The sequence below is a fragment of the Felis catus genome, chromosome A1, assembly GCF_018350175.1.
Source record: "Felis catus isolate Fca126 chromosome A1, F.catus_Fca126_mat1.0, whole genome shotgun sequence".
Classification (NCBI taxonomy): domain Eukaryota; kingdom Metazoa; phylum Chordata; class Mammalia; order Carnivora; family Felidae; genus Felis; species Felis catus.
Genome location: NC_058368.1, coordinates 108,123,684 through 108,142,333, shown reverse-complemented (window position 1 = coordinate 108,142,333; position 18,650 = coordinate 108,123,684). Strand labels below are relative to the sequence as shown.

The following is an 18,650-nucleotide window of genomic DNA, read 5'->3' as shown; positions in this document are numbered from 1 at the left end:
TTCTCTGCATCAAATATATTTTTTTTAGTGCTTGTGCATAAGAGACAGATCCTGAGTTAAATGATAATATAGGTGCCATATTTTGATTCATTATCACCAATGAAAATCCACTTATTAACGTAAAGACAAATGTCGCTCAAAAACCGTCAGTAGGTCGACAAAGTTCAATTTTTTTTTTTTTCAACGTTTTAATTTATTTTTGGGACAGAGAGAGACAGAGCATGAACGGGGGAGGGGCAGAGAGAGAGGGAGACACAGAATCGGAAACAGGCTCCAGGCTCCGAGCCATCAGCCCAGAGCCTGACTCGGGGCTCGAACTCACAAGACTGCGAGATCCTGACCTGGCTGAAGTCGGATGCTTAACCGACTGTGCCACCCAGGCGCCCCAAAGTTCAATTTTTAAATGAAGCTCGTCAGGAAAATTTTAAATAAATTTCCTAAGATAGGTGCCTATAAGAAAGTAACCTTATGGTGGGGGGAGGGGAAATGGTGACATGAGGGAGGAAAACAGTTTGGAACATCCAGGTGATCAGAGGAAAACACAAAAGACAAAAACTACTAAAACCTGAGAAACAGGACAACATCATTTTGTTGATTTAAAGATTCACAGAAGAAATCAGAGTAGCAAGAAGTAAATTATCAGAGACAGCAGGTAAGCACTTAGAGGATAATGGGCAAAAGGTGAAAACAAAAAGGGGGGGGAGGGGTAACGAACAAAACACAAAACACTGAACTCAGATGTATTTATGTCAATCTTTCTGAAAAGCAAATTTTAAAATAAAAGTTACCTACTAATTTATGACTCAAACTGAATCGGCTCTCAGTTCTTCACCAGAAAAAGAACACCTTACAATGAACATAGCAACTCAGTAGCAAAAACAAAAACACCTTCAGAGGCATCTCAAGGTCTTATGGGCCTGGAACTAGTTAAAATTAAGTATGCAGTTAAACAACTGATAAACAAACATACAAATAGTTTTTACACATTAAAAGAATCTACAAATCATCGCCAGATATTAAGGGAATGTAATTTTGAAGAACAAAAAACTTACAGCTCTGAGGTAAACCCATGACTGAACTGAGTTCCTGACTACAATGAAGAAATTATCTTTAAGCCGAAATAAGTAACTCAACTAGTTTAAACCACAAAACATTGTCAATATTCAAGCATTTTTATCCATAAAAACAATTTCATATAGTTCTACCCAGTGGTCTGCTGATAAATATTTAACAACCACTTCTCTGGAAAAAAGGTCCTGATTTGTACCTTTTGCAGACTACCATGTTGTAGAGTCCACAGCCAGTTTCGAGCTGCCACCATGTCATCACTGAACACAGAGCTGGAGAGATGCACAAGATCAGCTCACCAGCTCCAACACACCATTAGTTTTTCCCAATACTCTCATCTAAGCATCATCAGCACAGTTCGTAAATTTTCTCATCCTTTCCTTACATCAGGCTTTTACCTGAATAATTCTGTTTCCTACTTCCCTACACTAGAAGGAATACATTTTTGACACTTTAAGATATCAGTGCACTGAAATCCATTCACAATAAAGAATAGATGAGGCTGGTACCTCATTTTACTCATTCAATACTTTTTTACTAAACACTTATCTAGTGCCTGAGCACTGTGACAGCAAGGAACAAGAAAAAGGAGCTCCTTGCTCTCATAAAGTTATAACTGATTTTGGGACACAATAAAAAAATTAAAAATACATTATCTTAAGGTCTGAAGAATGCGGTAGTGTAGAACAGTGATGGGAGGGTGCTATTTTAAACTGAGTGGTGAGGAAATGAGGTGATATTTAAGCTGAGATCTTAAAGATAAGAGGCCAGCCTTACAAAGATCTGGGAACCATCATTTCAAAAGGGCACAGGAAACAACTAGTATAAAGAAATCCCTGGGGTGCCTGGGTGGCTCAGTAGGTTAAGTTTTGGCTCAGGGCATGATCTCAAGGTTTGTTGAGTTCGAGCCCCAGGTCAGGCTCTGTGCTAATAGCTCAGAGCCTGGAGCCTGCTTCAGATTCTGTGTCTCCCTCTCCCTCCGCCCTTCCCCCACTCACACTGTCTCTGTCTCTCTCTGTCTCAAAAATAAACATTTTAAAACATTTTTTTAAAGCCCTACGCAAGAACAAGCAAGGCATGTTTGAGGAATTAATTTGTGGCTAAAGGCTTATGATAAGGAAAGGTGAGCTACTCTGAGAGGTTGTCAAATCTGTATTATATAAACAGAATGTGAGTGAGCTTGTATTTCCTGAGTGAGTACGGTTTGTATTTTATTCTGAACAGATGGGGAAGAGTACTTTGAAAAAGCTGTTCTATGAATGAATGAATGCATACTTTAACAACCCTTTATGAGACTCAGTTAACAGCGTATTATTTATATTCACTTTTCTCAATATTATCATTTTGGTTACTTCACAATCCACCTAGAACAATATCAAGTTAAAGCAGGCTATAGTAGGCCTCCAACTATGAATACACCTAAAAATAAACTTAGAGATTTGACTACATATCACTTCAGAAATAATGATCTTATTAATCCAAGATGGGTATTTCATATACGAAATGCTAACATATGAATTCAGGTAGGCCAATGTCAAATTCTAATGAAGACTATGTAATTAGTCTACAAAATAGAACAATTAATTCAAAACTGTAGGCAAACACTTGTTAGTATGTCATCCAGAATCAACTTTACAATAAACTTTTAAAAAACTGTGTCATGTTTCATTTACTTTTTATAATGTCACAGGTTTAGTATGAAAATTTTTATATTTTAATTTCCTATCTAATATGAAAGAAAATATACCAAATCTGATTTATAGATATAACTGCATAGAAGTTAAAATATCCAGCATATACACATTTATATTACATCTGTGTATTACAACAACTACAGATACATACCAACACATACATACCCATACCTCTATGGCCATGAAAATTAAGTTCACATTATGGCAACATGAAAGTCCATCAGACAAATCAATCGAGTCAAATTACTGCATATTACATAAAAACAGAGAAATGTTTAGACTGGTTTATGGAGAATAATGTACGCCTAATGCATAAAAAGTTATTCATTTAGAAACTTCTAAGTCACCTATTTTAACAATTTATTTAAAGGATTTTTTTTTAATCAACAGGAAATGAGACTTATAACTCAGAAAAAAAAGAGTTTAAAAATAAATAAATTTTAGGGGCACCTGGCTGGCTTAGTCAGTGGAGCGTGTGACTCTCGGTCTCAGGGTTGTGGATTCAAGCCACACATTGGGTGTAGAGATTATTTTAAAAGATAATCTTCAAAATTAACTAATTAACTGACTTTAAAAAGATTTTTTAAAAATCTTGTCCCAGCATAATGAAATACTTAAAGTTTACATTATCGTTAACTTCCCTCACACTCCCATTTCCTACTTAAATATTAAATTGCAGCTTTAAAAATTCATTTAAATACATTCAAGTATTTTTCACTAAAGAGCACAAATATGTTTATAGATATTATTCAGTAAAATTGTGCACACTAATATAGCTAACTGCTAGCTTACCAAAGAACTACAATAAGGCTACTTACAGTTCTCCCCCCTTTTTCGAGGGGGTGGTAAATAGTGCAATACCAAGAGGACAAGGCATACTCATAAATTTTTGTACAGTGAAAAGCTCTAAAACTATGAGACCTCTTTTTGACCTCTCTACAAAAAAAATTAAGAAATGCTAAGTAAATGTCAGGTAAGCCACATTCTTGATCATAGTTTTCTTTAACAAAAGGAGTTTGGTAACAGACAAGCAACTACATTTTGGCTCCCAATCTCACTTGAACCAATGTCACTGATAAAAGAAAGGCAAAATATAGCCCAACTTGAAGAACCTAGTAAGTCCATGTAAATCACCAACATTCAGAATTCAAGAAACAGCCCAAAAGAAGTATGCGGCAAGCCAAAAGTAGTTTGTCACCCTACTTCCAAATCAGGCTTTCCTTCTCTTTATTCCATTTACCTTACCCTCTCTGTTCCTTTCCTACCTCCTCTGTCCCTTACCATTTTCCAGTGTATTTTCACTTTCCATACACAAAAAGTGATTTGAACACAGTTTTTCCTCTTGTATCTAAATGTCTTTATGTAATTTTTACAGGACTTTATAGTTTTAGGTGAAAAATTTTTAGTCAAAATAGTTTTAGTTATAGAAACATACATGAAAGTTGTTATCAAAGACCTGAATAACAAGTTAAGCGGCCGCTCATTTAGCAAATGTGAATGCTCATCCAGTGCGAGTCATTATACTGAGGATCCTTTAACGAAAAGAAAGCTCTTTCCCCAAGGAAAGAGCAAAACTCTAAAGCAAAACTGTGCTTGGCAGGTTTAACAAAGTTCCAAGGAGGCCTGCGTACCTGATGTGGAGTAAACCAAGGAGAAACTAGTAGGACATGTCATCAGAGAGGCTGGAGGCACAGATTACGGAGGGCCCTGTAGGCCCTGTTGTATTCTGGCTTTTACTGTGATTAAGGAAAGCCACTGAAGGGTTAAAGACAGAAGTAAAATAATCAAACTTTCATTTCAAAAGGATCACTCTGGCTACTGTGTTCAGAAAAGCAGAGAAGCAGCAAAGAGACCAGGAAGGAGACAACTAAAATAAGACAGGCAAGAGATAATGGTGGCTTAGAGAGAGCAGCAGCAGGTGAAGATACCAAGTTATGGTTGTATTCAGACTTACAGTAGATTTTAAGATAAATACAGGACATACTTTCGTTACACATTATTTTGAATCAGAAATGGGAGTATGAGAAAGAGGAGCCAAGAATTTCTATAAGGTTTCAGCCAGAAAAACTGAAAGAAGGAAGGAGTTATCACCTAATAAGACAAGGGAGACTGGAATAGGAATAATCATTGGGGTGGGAGAGCAAGAAGGATGAGGGGTTCAGTTTTGACTTATTAAATGTGGGATATTTACTTGGGAATGTTGACTTGGCAGTTGGGTACACAAGTCTGGAGATTAGGAAAGAGAAGCTGAAGGTAACATTTTTAGTTTGAAATATATGATAATTCTAGCTAGAGGATAGGATGAGATTACAAACACTACATATAAATATAGAAGAGGTTTAAACATAGAGCTCTGGGATACTGCCTTATTTTTTAGAAGTTGGGGCAACAAAACAGAACCAGCAAAAGAAACTGAATATAAGGAGTAGTGTCCCAGAAGCAAAAGGAAAAAAAGGTTTCAAAGATAAGAAAATTATCAACCATGTCAAATGCTGCTGCTACTACAACCAAAAGGATTAAGACTGAGAAGTGACTAGGGAATGTATCAGCAAGGAGGTCATTAGGAATCTCAACAAGAGTAGAGTAAAAAAGAAAAAACCCCGAAGGTAATGGATCCAAAAGAGATAGCACTGATGACCACAAAAAACTCATACAGAAAACAACCTGAAGAAAAGTGTGGTGTTGAGGGAGGTTTGTTTGTTTTTTTTTTAAAGATGGGATATATTTCAGCATATCTCTACACCAACAGGAATGATCCTGTAAAAATGGGAAGCAGTGATGACGCAACTCATTGGCAGGCAGGAGACGGTATGAATACGGAGGCAATGCAATATCCTTGACAGCAGGGGATAGAACCAAGGGCAGAAGAATAGAGGCCATGGTCATAGCATAATACAAAATCCAGACAGTGTAGGTAGAGAGGCAAAACTTTTCTTCTGATTGCTTTCATTTTTAATATACAAGAAGTAATGTCATTAGCTGAACATGAAAAGAAGTGCTGAAGTTTTCAGGAAAGATGTAAAATGGTCACTGAGGGGAAGTGGGAGAGTGATTCAACCGGGGAAATGTACCACAATTACAGAACTGTGGGCAGCATGAAGGGCCCTCCTTAGGTCTGGTCACTGGTCATGAATTTACCAGGAGACCAGGTCAGCAGTGTTGTTTTCCTCAAGCTACTCTCAAGGTGACATACAGGATGGACTAGATGCAGCACTGAATTGGGGGAAGAGAGGCAAACTGCGAGAGGAGTACAGTGAAGAAGTGCTATAGGGAAACGAGGGTGTACAAAAGGTAGAAACTGTAACACGGACCATGGATTCAAAGCATGGACATGGCAGAAGGGGTACTTGTGACAGTAAAAAAAGGTGGTGGCAGCAATGGGCTATAGGTCCCAGACACAGAAGTACTGTTTAAGAGGGGATAACTTACAGAAGAAGCTGGAAAGGTACAATGTTGGGGTCCTGGTGGAATGCCTGAAACTGAGTCGTATGAAATAACCTTAATAAACTTAAGGGCGGGTCTAGTTAAAAAGTTCTAGAATTACTTTAATACTAAACCAAAACCTCTCCTTGGACATAGTGAGCCTGCAGATGAGGCCAACTGGAAGGTGAAGAGAATGTAATAGAAAAATTGTATCACAAAAATTGTAGGTAGAAGATTCCCAGACATGGAATCCCCAAAAAACCCATTTCCAGCACTTCTGAAGAAAGGGTCCACTTTGAACAACTGCCCAATTCAGAAGGCACCAAAGTCAGATCATAACGGGATGAGCCATGTTAAAATCATACCTTTCCCCCCAATCCCCTTTCCTCAATGAGCTGGACCCTGGACAGGTGAATTGGACAGCATTTTAAAAAGGTAATGGTAAAATAAGAGACACCTACCAGGACTCCTGCTCCAAAGCAGGCTTCTAGATCTCAAGAAGTTCTGAGCTAGAAAAGCTCTAAATTAAGAGTTTTAACAATGAATATTATACTAAACTGTGCCTTCTAACAACAAAATAAGACTATTACTGACAAAGGAGCACAAGAATTTTTATTATCTAAAAGTGACTAGAAAAGCTATCTGATCTTCCTAAAAGCTCATCCACAGGCAGGGAAATCCTTAATCTACAGGGTCAGTTTAAAGGTATAGGGTGAGAGAGTTGTCTTCTGCATAAACTTTATCAAATCCCATCCACTACACATAACAATTCCACAAATATCCATGGGTTCCCGCTATACGTAAGTGCAAAATATACTCAATTGCTCAATATACATAATATACTCAATGCTCAATTGCTTTATTAAGCAAAAAGTGGGAGATTAAGCTAAATGAAACAAAATTATTTTACTAAGTTGTTTTACTGAAAGATGCCTATAATAATTCAATCATAAAGATTCAACTGGAAATCTTAGCATGAATTTGTAACTGGGAAAGAGAAAATGAAAATATCAGCACTCATGGGTTGGTCATTTTCAAAGACACGTAAATTTAGTATGAAATTATCTAAGGCTTTCTAAGAAAAAGGGAGGTTTGTTTTACTACAATCCATTGTGACTAAAATGCATTTGCAGGTATTTTATGGTGTCTTGATAAAGACAGCTTATTACCAAGTCTTTTTGGCTTGCAGTTCAGAACTCCCTTTGGATGGGAGCCTACAACTCTTTCAGCTAAATCCTGCTCTGTTCATTATTTGTTAGTATTATAGAAATGTTCAAGTATTCTTAAGCTTTGAAGTGAGGTACCAGGACACATAAAGTTAATTATTAATACGCTGGATTCCAAGTTTCTCCACATGGTATTCAAAAAACCCAGAATAAATCCCCTCACCTAACTAGGAACTAAGGAAGAAGGATAAGCACACATTTCACGCCTGTCTTCTCCAGAATGCACAGGGAACCCATAATGTTCCCCCTCCATGACAGATCTAAAACATCACAATCATTTAATATTCAATAAAATGTTAAAATATTTCATGGGAATGGAGATTAAGAACATTGTAACAGATGAATACCAATATGCATTTCCAATTGTGAGAAAAAACTTGATACTTTCTTAATCTATACAAATTCGAGAACAGGTATAATATGCTTTTTATCAGCATCATTTAAAAAAAAATTTTTTTTAGTATTTACTTTTGAAGGAGAGAGACAGAGTGTGAGTGGGGGAGGGGCAGAGAGAGAGAGGGAGAGAGAGGGAGGGAGAGAGAGACAGAGACACAGAATCTGAAGCAGGCTCTTCAGTGCTGACAGCTCAGAGCCCAACAGGGGGCTAGAACTCACAAACCATGAGATCATGACCTGAGGTGAAGTCAGACGCTCAACCGACTGAGCCACCCCAGCGCCCCTATCAGCATCATTCTTAATCACTATTAATTATATCTGACAAAGGAAACACTTTGTATAGCACTCTCAAGGGTCCCAAAAAAACTTTACAAATCAACAAACTTCCTACTCCCATCCTGAAATAATACACATACCCTGAGAAAGAAAGCATCAACATTTCAAATACTCCAACAATTATAAAATGGTAAGGTTCTGGAATTTATTTAGACTCAAAACACTATAAAATCCTCCCAAGTAGTAATAATACTTTGAAAACACATTATTTTTTTTTTTAAGATATAAAAACCTAGTCATTATGGGTTATTTCTTAAAAAAAAAAAAAAATTAAAATGTCTCAATACTCTTCACTTGATCTTAGCCAAAAGGCCAAGAAGCGATAAAATGTCTCAATACTCTTAACTATCAGGAACTCTGATGAGGAAGTTCGTTTCCAAACAAAATACACCAAGCATTTTTTATTCAACATATCACAGCTTGCATACACTTTCAAAATATTTTTTTCCTTATTAGAGAGGGGGACAAGGGAGGGCGGGGTGGGGAGGTGTGTGTGGGGAGAAGGCGGGGGATCTCAAGCAGGCTCCACACCCAGTGCAAAAGCCCTATTGGAAGCTCAATCCCATGACTCTGGGATCCTGACCTAAGCCCAAATCAAGAGACACTCACCTGGCTGGGCCACCCAGGCAACCCCTGTTTACACTTTTTTTAAACATCACTATTAGCATCCACTGTTAGGTTTCTTATCAGCACCAGACTATCAGCAGTACATTGTCAAAATAACTCTTCCTACTAGAAACATACATTTAAAGAAAAACTATCATAACCCTCTACAACTAAAAATTAAGGAATTACTTTCCATATTACTCCCAAGCGCAGCGACAAAAAGTAGCCAATAAATCTAAAAATCTGAAAGCTCTATATGAAGGTACGTATTTTTTCCAACAATGTGTAATGTAAGGTGTTAACAAGTCAAAAGGGTCCACCTAAAATGAAATGTTATCTATAAAAAAATTATTATCCTACATTATTTTGTAATAATCTAAACTGACTTTGGAACACATCGATTTGGCCTTCTGATGAGGCCAAATAAAATAAGCACTGTTTTGGAGCACCTGAGTGGCTCAGTCAGTTAGGCACCCGACTTTGGCTCAGGTCATGATCTCACAGCTCATGGGTTAGAGCCCCCCACCCCGCCCCGCCCCACCCCCAAGTCCAGCTCTGTGCTGACAGCTCAGAGCCAGGAGCCTGCTTCGGATTCTGTGTCCCCCTCTCTCTCTGCCCCTCCCCTGCTCACACTCTGTCTCTGTCTCTCAAAAATAAATAAACATTAACAATTTTTTTTAAATAAGCACTGTTTTTTTTTAATCCTATGTATAAGACAAAAAGAGGCAATGCAACCTTACATTCAGAATAAATTCAATACTACAAATAGCATTCTCTTTTTTAGTAATCAGTTTCATCACGGTGGCAATACTAGACAGAAAAGCCTAAACATGGAACCATGAATTATTACTAATAGTCCTTCCCTTTTCAGCATGATCAAGTCAATACTGCATTTATTTGCAAATGGTGGCTACAAGGTCAAATCAAACTTCTGAATAGGTGCTTTACTGAAAACATTTCTTCTAGAAAAGGAATCCACTGTTTTTCCTTGGAGATTTTTAAAAATAGAAAATGCTGTATAGCAAAGATTACTTACAGAAAACAACCACAAGTACATTACTCTTCAATAAATACACTGTACCAAATTTATCCAGTGGGGGAGAAGGAGAAAATAAAAATACTAGGGTGTTAAATGTCTTCCTCCCTTCATTTTAAAATGTAGATTGCTTTTATTAAACAGACAATATGGAAATTCATTGTCTCAGCTCCATGAAGTTACTTATTAACCATTAAACAGACTGTTAGGGATCTACACTTCCTGCACTCCACCTGCCATCTTTCCCAACTTTAAGTAGGCAGCAGGGGTACAAGACAGTCCCAACTTGCAACATCGATCATGAGGAAAGAACTTCACGCTCAGGTTAAAGCCATAATTGTGGGTTTCGTTTGCTTCTAGAAACTCAGCAACCAACTCAGGTGCTAGTACATAATGGGTGCTTAATGAATACCGGTTGAATAGGGTTTGATTGGTGCAACATTAGTTTTCCTTTCCCCCTAACTTTAGAGTTCCCTCTAGATCAAAAAGCAACTTAAGACCAGGCCACCACGGTCCCCCACAAAGCCCATAAACTTCATTTATTCGTAAGGAAAGAGAATGTGGGGGGAGTCTCAAAAAAACAAAATACAATCCACTTCTTTAATTTCTTCGCTCTTTCAGAAGAAAATCAGAAATAGCACTTGTTTTTAAATAACAGAAAATGTCTACCAACTTCCCTCAAAATGAAAACTTCCACATTTCAACCATATTTTCTACACTTGCAACATGGAAAACTGATTATCAACACTATATATACGTTGGGGAAAAGCAAGAAACACGAATATAAAGAAAAACTACATGTTGTCTGCCAACGGTTTTTCCTCGAGTCAAGAGGGTTGTATACCTAAATTTTACTAGCTCTGAAATCAGTTTCGAGGTTTCAAGATTCGCTCATTCATTCAAATACTTTACTGAGCACCTACTATAAGCCAGGCACCTTAACAAAATGTGTCAATTCTGTGAACTGAACCTCAGCACCAAATTCCCGTACAGAAGCTTATCATCTACAGTTACAGCAGCTAAAGAGAAATCCCAATGTTGTTTCAAGTACACATGAAGTCAGGCCATCGGGGCTCCTTTTCAGCTATGAATGCGGCATCAGCGAGCCGCTACCTACCACACCCGTTACCAAAAATCACAACTAAAGCAGCAAGCGCTCGGTAAGACAACCTGTAAGAGTAACACGAGCTTCTCCGAGGAGGTGGTCAGTCAGGGCTTTCTCTCCGGGGCCCAAAGAGAACCGCGGCGAGACACGCGGGCTGAACGCGCCGCACGCCTCAGGCGAGAGTCGGGGCTCCGGAGGCTGGGGGGGGGGGCTCCCCGCCCCCCCAACTCTCACCTGGAAGACCCCGACCTTCTCCGCCCACCCCCTCGCGCCTTCCTCCAGACTCCAAACCTGCAAAGTTGGGGGGGAGGGGGGGGTCTTTTCATTTCCATTTTACATCAGGCGGGCGGTTGGCTCCCTCAGCCGCCCGCCTGTCGTGAATTTTGAACTGAGCATGTAACCATTTCTCAGAAGGAAAGGGAAGAAAAACCAAAGGCAGGGTCCGCAGGAAGACCTCGCCCAGACCTGAAAATGGAGCCGCAGGCTCAGCCCACAGCCCGCAGCGCGCGGGGGGTAGGGCCGGGCCGCGCTCCCCACCGAGCCCGTGGCGACGGGGGTTCGAGGCTGCGGGCCCCCGCCCAGGAGGCCGCGAGGGCGAGGGGTGGGGGCCGGCGCTCGCCCCGGACCGGCGCTGCACTCACCGTCGCCTTTGTCTCTGCCGCCCGCTCCGGCCGCAGCCGCTCTCGGTGCCGGCTCCGCGGCTCCTGCCACCCCCACGCCCGCAGCTGCGCTCCCCGGCGCGCTCGCCGCTTCCTGGCCCCTCCCTCCCCGCCCAGGCTCGCGCGCGGGCGGAGCGAGAGGCGGCGCGCGCTCCGAGGAGCGAGGGAAGACTGCGCCGCCGCGCAGCTGCCGCCGCGCCGGCCCCACCCCTTGCCCCGCCTGGGCGTTGGACTCAGCCCGCGACCCCCACGACGCGCAGCGGCAGCAGCTGCGCGCGTTGGGAAGCCCCGTCCAAGGAGAGACAAGGGCCGAGAGCGGGGGCTGGAGCCCGCGCGGGAAAGGACGTGCCGGAAGATGGCGACCAGGTCTGGGTGGGAGCGGACGACAGCCCCTCCTCGCCCTGCGCCGGGGGATTGGCAACGGTGGCTCGCGCCCCCTCCCTGGACCGCGCGGAGGGGAGGTGCCTGCACTCGAAGTGCGACCGCGAGCGCTGCCAGGCTGGCCGGGGTCGGCGCTGAGCCTTGGCACCGCTTGTCGGTTGGAAGTGTTCGAGAGACAGATACCCCGAAATCAAATCCCTGGACCACAGCTTTTTCTTAACGTCGGAATCCTTGAATCTGTCATCAACTAACTGGCTTTTACGGCCTAGAACTTCCACCTGACATTTGAAAAGTGTGAACGTACTCGTGTCCTGGATCTCTGAGTCTTATTTAGCTGTACATTTTATATACCCCAGAAATCAGACACACCTAAGAGTGCCCATCGAGCAGCCAACATTCCACCAAAATGACTACAGTAACTTTTCAGGCCTACCGCACTTGGAATATCATATAATACACACGTCTTCTCCACCTAGATGGATTATATTCGTGCAATATTAGTGGGGTTTTTTTCTAAATGTATATTTCTCCCTTGCTCAAAAAGCAGTTCAAGACCTAGCCACGGTCCTTCTAGGTAGTTGCTCCGAACAAATACTTTGTGGAGTCCTTGGCTCCTTTCCTTCTCTCATCTTCACCTCCAAGCCTTCGAGCAAGCCTGCTAGTTGTACCCTCAAAATGAATCAGAATTAGACTGCTCATCACCTGCATTATTTCCATTTTCTCTTGTCTGGATCATACTTCAGTGGCCTGCTAAATGGTCTCCCTGCCCACCATTCACTCAGTCCCTTGTCAGAACAACAACCAGAATAAAGAATACTCTCTTGGGATGCCCGTGTGGCTCAGTGGGTTAAGCATACCACTTTGGCTCAGGTCCTGATCTTGGAGTTTGTGACTTCCAGCCCCGCACTAGGCTCTCCGCTGTCCACGTGGAGCCTGCTTTGGATCTTCTGTCACCCGCCCCGCCCACTCCCTGCCCCTCCCATGTTTGTTCTCTCTCTCTCTCTCTCTCTCTCTCTCTCTCTCTCTCTCTCTCTCTCTCTCTCTCTCAAAAATAAATAAACACTTCAAAAAAGAATACTCTCTTAAAAGTCAGCTCCTGGCTTATCTGGTCAAAATCTTCCAGTAGCTCTCTTTCACTGTCCGTAAAAGCTAAGGTCTTTATGGCGACCTACAAAGCCCTTGGTTTGCCTTTGCCCCTCACCTCTCCCACTCCAGCTCCAACCATCCTCCATCCTTTGTTGCTTGAATGTTCCTGACAGACTACTACTTAGGGCCTTTGCGAGAGTCATTCCTTCTGCCGGGAACATTTTTCCTGTGTCTACTTTCCCTCTTTTAACTCCTTGCTCAAATCTCACCCTAACTGCGATGCTTAGCCTGACCATGCTATTTAAAATTGCAACCACCCCAGGGTGCCTGTGTGGCTCAGTTGGTCAAGCCTCCCACAACCACTCAGGCCATGACCATGGGTTTTGTGAGTTTGAGCCCTGCATGGGGCCATGTGCTGAGAGCTCAGAGCCTAGAGCCTGCTTCACATTCTGTGTCTCCCTCTCTCTCTCTGCCCCTCCCCTGCTAGCACTCTCTCTCTCTCTCTCTCTAAAATAAATAAATGTTAAAAAATAAAATATATTGCAACTTCCCCAACCCCAACTCTCATTCCTTCCTAACTTGCTCTTTTTCTTTTCTTTCCATGACAGTTTATTTTTTATTTTTAATATATTTTTAAGTGTATTTATTTATTTTGAGAGAGAGAGAGTGAGCAGGGAAGGGGCAGAGAGAGAGGGAGAGAGAGAATCCCAAACAGGTTCTCGCTGTCAGCACAGAGCCCAATGCCAGGCTCAACTCACAAAGGATGAGATCATGACCTGAGCCGAACCCAAGAGTGCGATGCTCAACCGAATGAGCCACACAGGTGCGCTGTATGATTATCTTTTAAAGTCCATCTTCTCCAATACAAGATGAAATTTAGTTTTGTTCAGCTGATGTATTCCACTGCCTAAAGTAAGTGAAAAAAAAAGATTTTTAAATCCCGAAATGATAAAAAGCTCAAAGAAAAAAAAATAACCCAGTTTTTTTAAAATTCGCTCTTGTCCCAATTTCTCAGTTAACCATAGATCCTTATCTACGTTATAATTTAAGCATTTTTTTTTGTAGTTACCTGAGTGCAGTGAAAACTTGCCATTTAATGCAGTTTTTCTACCCACTGATATACTGGTATCCTATTTCACTAAGTAGGAATAACTTGTTAAGCTACAGAAAGCTTTCTGGCCTGAAATTCAAAGGCATATTAATTCTAAAAATTTCCCAGGACAAAAAACCCAGGAAGTTCCTCTAACTGAATGTGAATCTATAATTGTCTCAAAAATTTTTTAAAATGTGGGATGCTAGGGGCGCCTGGGTGGCTCAGTCAGTTAAGCGTCCCACTTCGGCGCAGGTCGTGATCTCACGGTTCGTGAATTTGAGCCCCCGCATCGGGCTCTGCGCTGACAGCTCAGAGCCTGGAGCCTGCTTTGGATTCTGTCTCCGTCTCTCTCTGCCCCTCTCCTGCTCACACTCTGTCTCTCTCTGTCTCAAAAATAAACATTAAAAAAAATTTCTTTTAATGTGGGATGCTAAAAAAACACACAAAAAAACAGAAAATTCCTGAATTATAGCAAATGTAGGTGGTTTTTTTTTTTTTTTGAGCTTTATTTAAGTAATCTCTATACCCCATGTGGGGCTCAAACTCATAACCCTAAGATCAAAAGTCCCATGCTCTTCCAACTGGGCCAGCCAGGTACCCCACAAATGTAATCATTTTGTGTGAATGTCTTAAATAGTAACATTTCCTATCATTTATTCATAAAGGTTAATATTCATTATGTAAACATTCATTTTCAAGTTTCCCATATTATGTTTATAACACATCACATGCAATTGATTACCCTGATAATATCCAATTTCAGTTGCTACAGCTATTCATACACCCCTCTTGTCAATAGAAAAAGAAAATCAATTAAGAATACAATTCTTAAAAGATACCTTCTGTATGAAAGTCTGTGTGTGAAATTATCTGGTATTATATTTATAGCATATTCTCTGTATGTATTTATCTCTTATGATTTAAAACAATTTAAAGCTACAATTATCCTTATAGTTTAGCTTTTTTTTATAGAATTAAATGGACTCCTTTTGTTTAAAAACCACTGATAATGTGTTTCATCAATGTCAAAACATGGCTTGTAATTACAATAATACTAAATAATTTTATTAGGGTTAATATTGTGATGCATCTCTACTGTCCTTAAAATTGTTACCAAGTAAAATCTTACTCCAAAGAACAGGTAGAATATAGACACTGTTCATGCTTTATCTACATAACATACACTGAAAACTCTGCTAAAATAAACCCAACCATTGTACTACAACAGTTTTGTTGTAGTACGAACTGTTTTGCACACTTAATAGTTCATAGAAAAGAAAATGACCTCAACAAAACTAACAGTATATTTGTGCCATAACAAATGGAAACGTTAACGCAAAGAACAGCAAGAATGTGTTTGTCTATCACTACTCATGACCTCACAGCTGCCACATTGACTTGTTTCTGCAGTCTGTAATTAGTTAAATACCTTTAAACATGTAAACACAGGAAGTTTTTCTAAAAGTATGGTATTAATATTTTTAAATTACTTTCCAAAATTTGATACCAGCTATTTCTCACATATAGGAGACTACAGTCTACACTGCACTATATTACTACTACACTATCGTCTACACTCTAGTCTGTAGTTCAAACTCTACTATAAAATAAGGTGGATGACCCTGAGCAAGGTTCTTAATCTTTCTAAACTCATCCTTTCTTCTAATTTAATGGGACCATAGTAGTACTTACCTCCAAGAATCGCTGTGAGAAATCCATGAGAGAACTCAACCAAAGTTCTTAGCCTTGGGCCTTACACATGCCAAGTGCTGGTAAATGCTAGCTATTATCATTACGCAAGCATATAATTAAGCTCATTGCCCTATATTTTTATACTGAGAAAATGTCTCATAATTGGCACCAAATGGGATGGTTTGAGTTCTACATCAAGATAGTATAATATGCAATTAAATGAACATTATTAAAGAGGCACTCACATTTCTTCTACCACCACTATGTGCCAGGTACAGTGCTTGATAACAAAGGAAGCTAAGAGAAATAAGGCTCAGACTTAGAACAGCTTTACGGTTCAACGACATACAGTAAGCAAATAACTACTTTCAAAGTAGTATAACCATACTTCCTAGTTTGTCAGGAACACCTTTCATCCTGGCTTACTAGTTATTTGTGCCTCCTTTCATTCTCAATGTGTCCAAGTTTGGACAATAAATTATGTGGTCACCCCTAACTAGAAGTACGTATGACGACACGCTCAGAATACAGGGAAGGAACCATCAGTTGTGTGTAAAGCTCTAAAGACTTACATTGCTCCTTGAAAGAAACATTTGAATTGGCCAAGTGGACCAAATGAAGGGGGAGAGATAGAAGGAAGATCTCATTTTTATTACTCCAAGTCAAAACCACAGAGCGTTTGCATACTTGTTAATAAACTTAGTAAATTCCCTTGACCAGTGTTAACATCGATTAGTTTGGTGATTTCATATTTTTTCCCTAAAGACATAACAGAACTACTCCAAGACACAAACAATATATAACACATATTCATTTCTTGATAAAATAAATAGCTATATGTACCCATGGTCTGTCTTTGATGTGATAGAAGATACAAAAAAATTGTATAAGACACAGCTAAGCTGCATAAGATCTAGTAGCAAACACCAAATATCTTAGCTAATAGTCAACAAGATAATGAGACACAGAGCACATGAAGTGGGACTTGGGGAGACTGAGAAAAATTGGGAACCACCTGGAACTTACTGAGAAAAGGGAACCTTACCAATTCAGAGAAGGATCATGATCCATGGCCCTTTCTGTGACTGAAGCAGCCAAAGGTAGAAGAACCTGAGACAAACTTGGCTTCACACTTTTACCCAGAGCTGCTCCTTGCTGATCATCAAACCACAAATATTCATTGAATGCCTGCTGTTTGCCAGGTAGCATACCAAGTGCTGTGGGAAAACTTAGTCTAAAGCATGGTCTTTGTCCTTAATGAAATGTCACACAGCAACATTTGAATAATTAGACACAGTACCCTTATGAATGTAGTTGAGGAGATCACTGAGGTCTGTATTGTCAGAAAAGGTTTCTTAGAGGGAAGGAATTCAAGGTGGGTCTCTGGGAAAGAGGGAGTCATATCAGTGTTTTCTAAATTGTGGATTGCATACCTCTGGTGGTATGAGGTATGATTTTAGGTGATATGCTTAACAGCAGCAGGGATGGAGGGGGTGAGAACGGGGAGAGGTAGTTTGGGGCACATGCATCTTCAACACAGCCTGAGATGTACAGTTGACCCTTAAACAACGCGGGGGTTAGAGGCATACTTGAAAATCCACATTTAACTTTTGATTCTCCCCAAAATGAACTAATAGCCTACTGTTGACAAGAAGTCTTGATGTGGAGAACAAAGACAAAAGAAAAAAAATTTAACTTCCTTACATCTTACAGCCCAGTGACAAGGACTTGAGATAGACAGAGTGACCTTCCTCAAGAAGATTAGCTGCCTCGTTGTTAATACTTTGCTAAAGGCAAAAGGCAACTTCAGCTTGACATTATCCCAGCCTCCAGGATCCTGTATATCTCCTTTAACATATAAAAATCCCTTTGGAAACTTCCTTTATCTCTACACCCACCCCCAGATATAGACAGATAGATAGATAGATAGATAGATAGATAGATAGATAGATATTAACATATATATATATGTGTTGATGTTTGTTTATTTTTGAGAGAGAGAGCATAAGTGGGGAAGGGGCAGAAAGAGAGGGAGACAGAATCTGAGGCAGACTCCAGGCTCTGAGCCATCAGCCCAAAGCCTGTCGCAAGGCTCAAACCCACAAACTGCAAGATCATGAACTGAGCCAAAGTCAGACGTTTATCCAACTGAGCCACCCAGGCATCCCTCAAGATATATATGTTGGCAATCATCCTTCAAACATATGGCCCAATGATGTACATGTGAAAGGTCTCACAACTAAGGTTTTACTAGACAGTAATAAATGACCTTCTAACAACAGCTAGCCCCTCCCAGTGCAGCTCTTTCTGCCCGTGGGTCCTGTCCCCATGTTTTAATAGAACCACCTTTTTTGCACCGAAGATGTCTCAAGAATTCTTTCTTGACCATTCGTTCCCAAACGCAACATTTCACATCATTACCTATAACATAAACAGTTGATTAACACATATTTTGTATGTGATATGTATTTATATATGTATTTACATTGTATTCTTACAATAAAGTAAGCTGGAGAAAAGAAAATGTTATTAAGAAAAGATGAAGGAAGGGGAAATACATTATGGTACTGTACTGCATTTAATGAAAACAATCCGTGCATAAGTGGACCCACACAGTTCAAACTCGTGTTGTTCAAGAGTCAACTGTAATTGCATTACGGCCCCTCAGTTCAAAACAAAAACCCCATATGAAACAAAACAAAAATAAAACAAAAAAAGCGTTAGGAATTATAGTAAAAATGCCCCTGGGGACAACCAGAGAAGAAGAAAGGAGACTTTTGAGAATAATTCTGCTACATCAGGTTAGAGACTACCAGTAACTAAGAATTACCTTTTCTTTTTTCTTACAG

General features: G+C 40.3%; 1 protein-coding gene and 1 pseudogene across 5 annotated transcripts in view; both read right to left on the bottom strand.

Moving 5' to 3' along the window:
* CDC42SE2 (CDC42 small effector 2) overlaps positions 1-18,650 on the bottom strand; it is a 187,129-nt gene that overhangs the window by 108,088 nt on the left and 60,391 nt on the right. Inside the window, exon 1 of one of the 5 annotated variants that reach the window (XM_023254838.2) lies at positions 11,532-11,660. The exons of 3 other annotated variants lie outside the window; for them this stretch is intronic. The gene's annotated coding sequence lies outside the window, so the exon portion shown is untranslated. Of the gene's footprint in view, positions 1-11,531; positions 11,661-18,650 lie in introns of those variants that run through there. One more of the 5 variants, XM_023254850.2, reaches the window with a different exon arrangement.
* Positions 8,385-8,467, bottom strand: LOC111557071 (annotated as a pseudogene).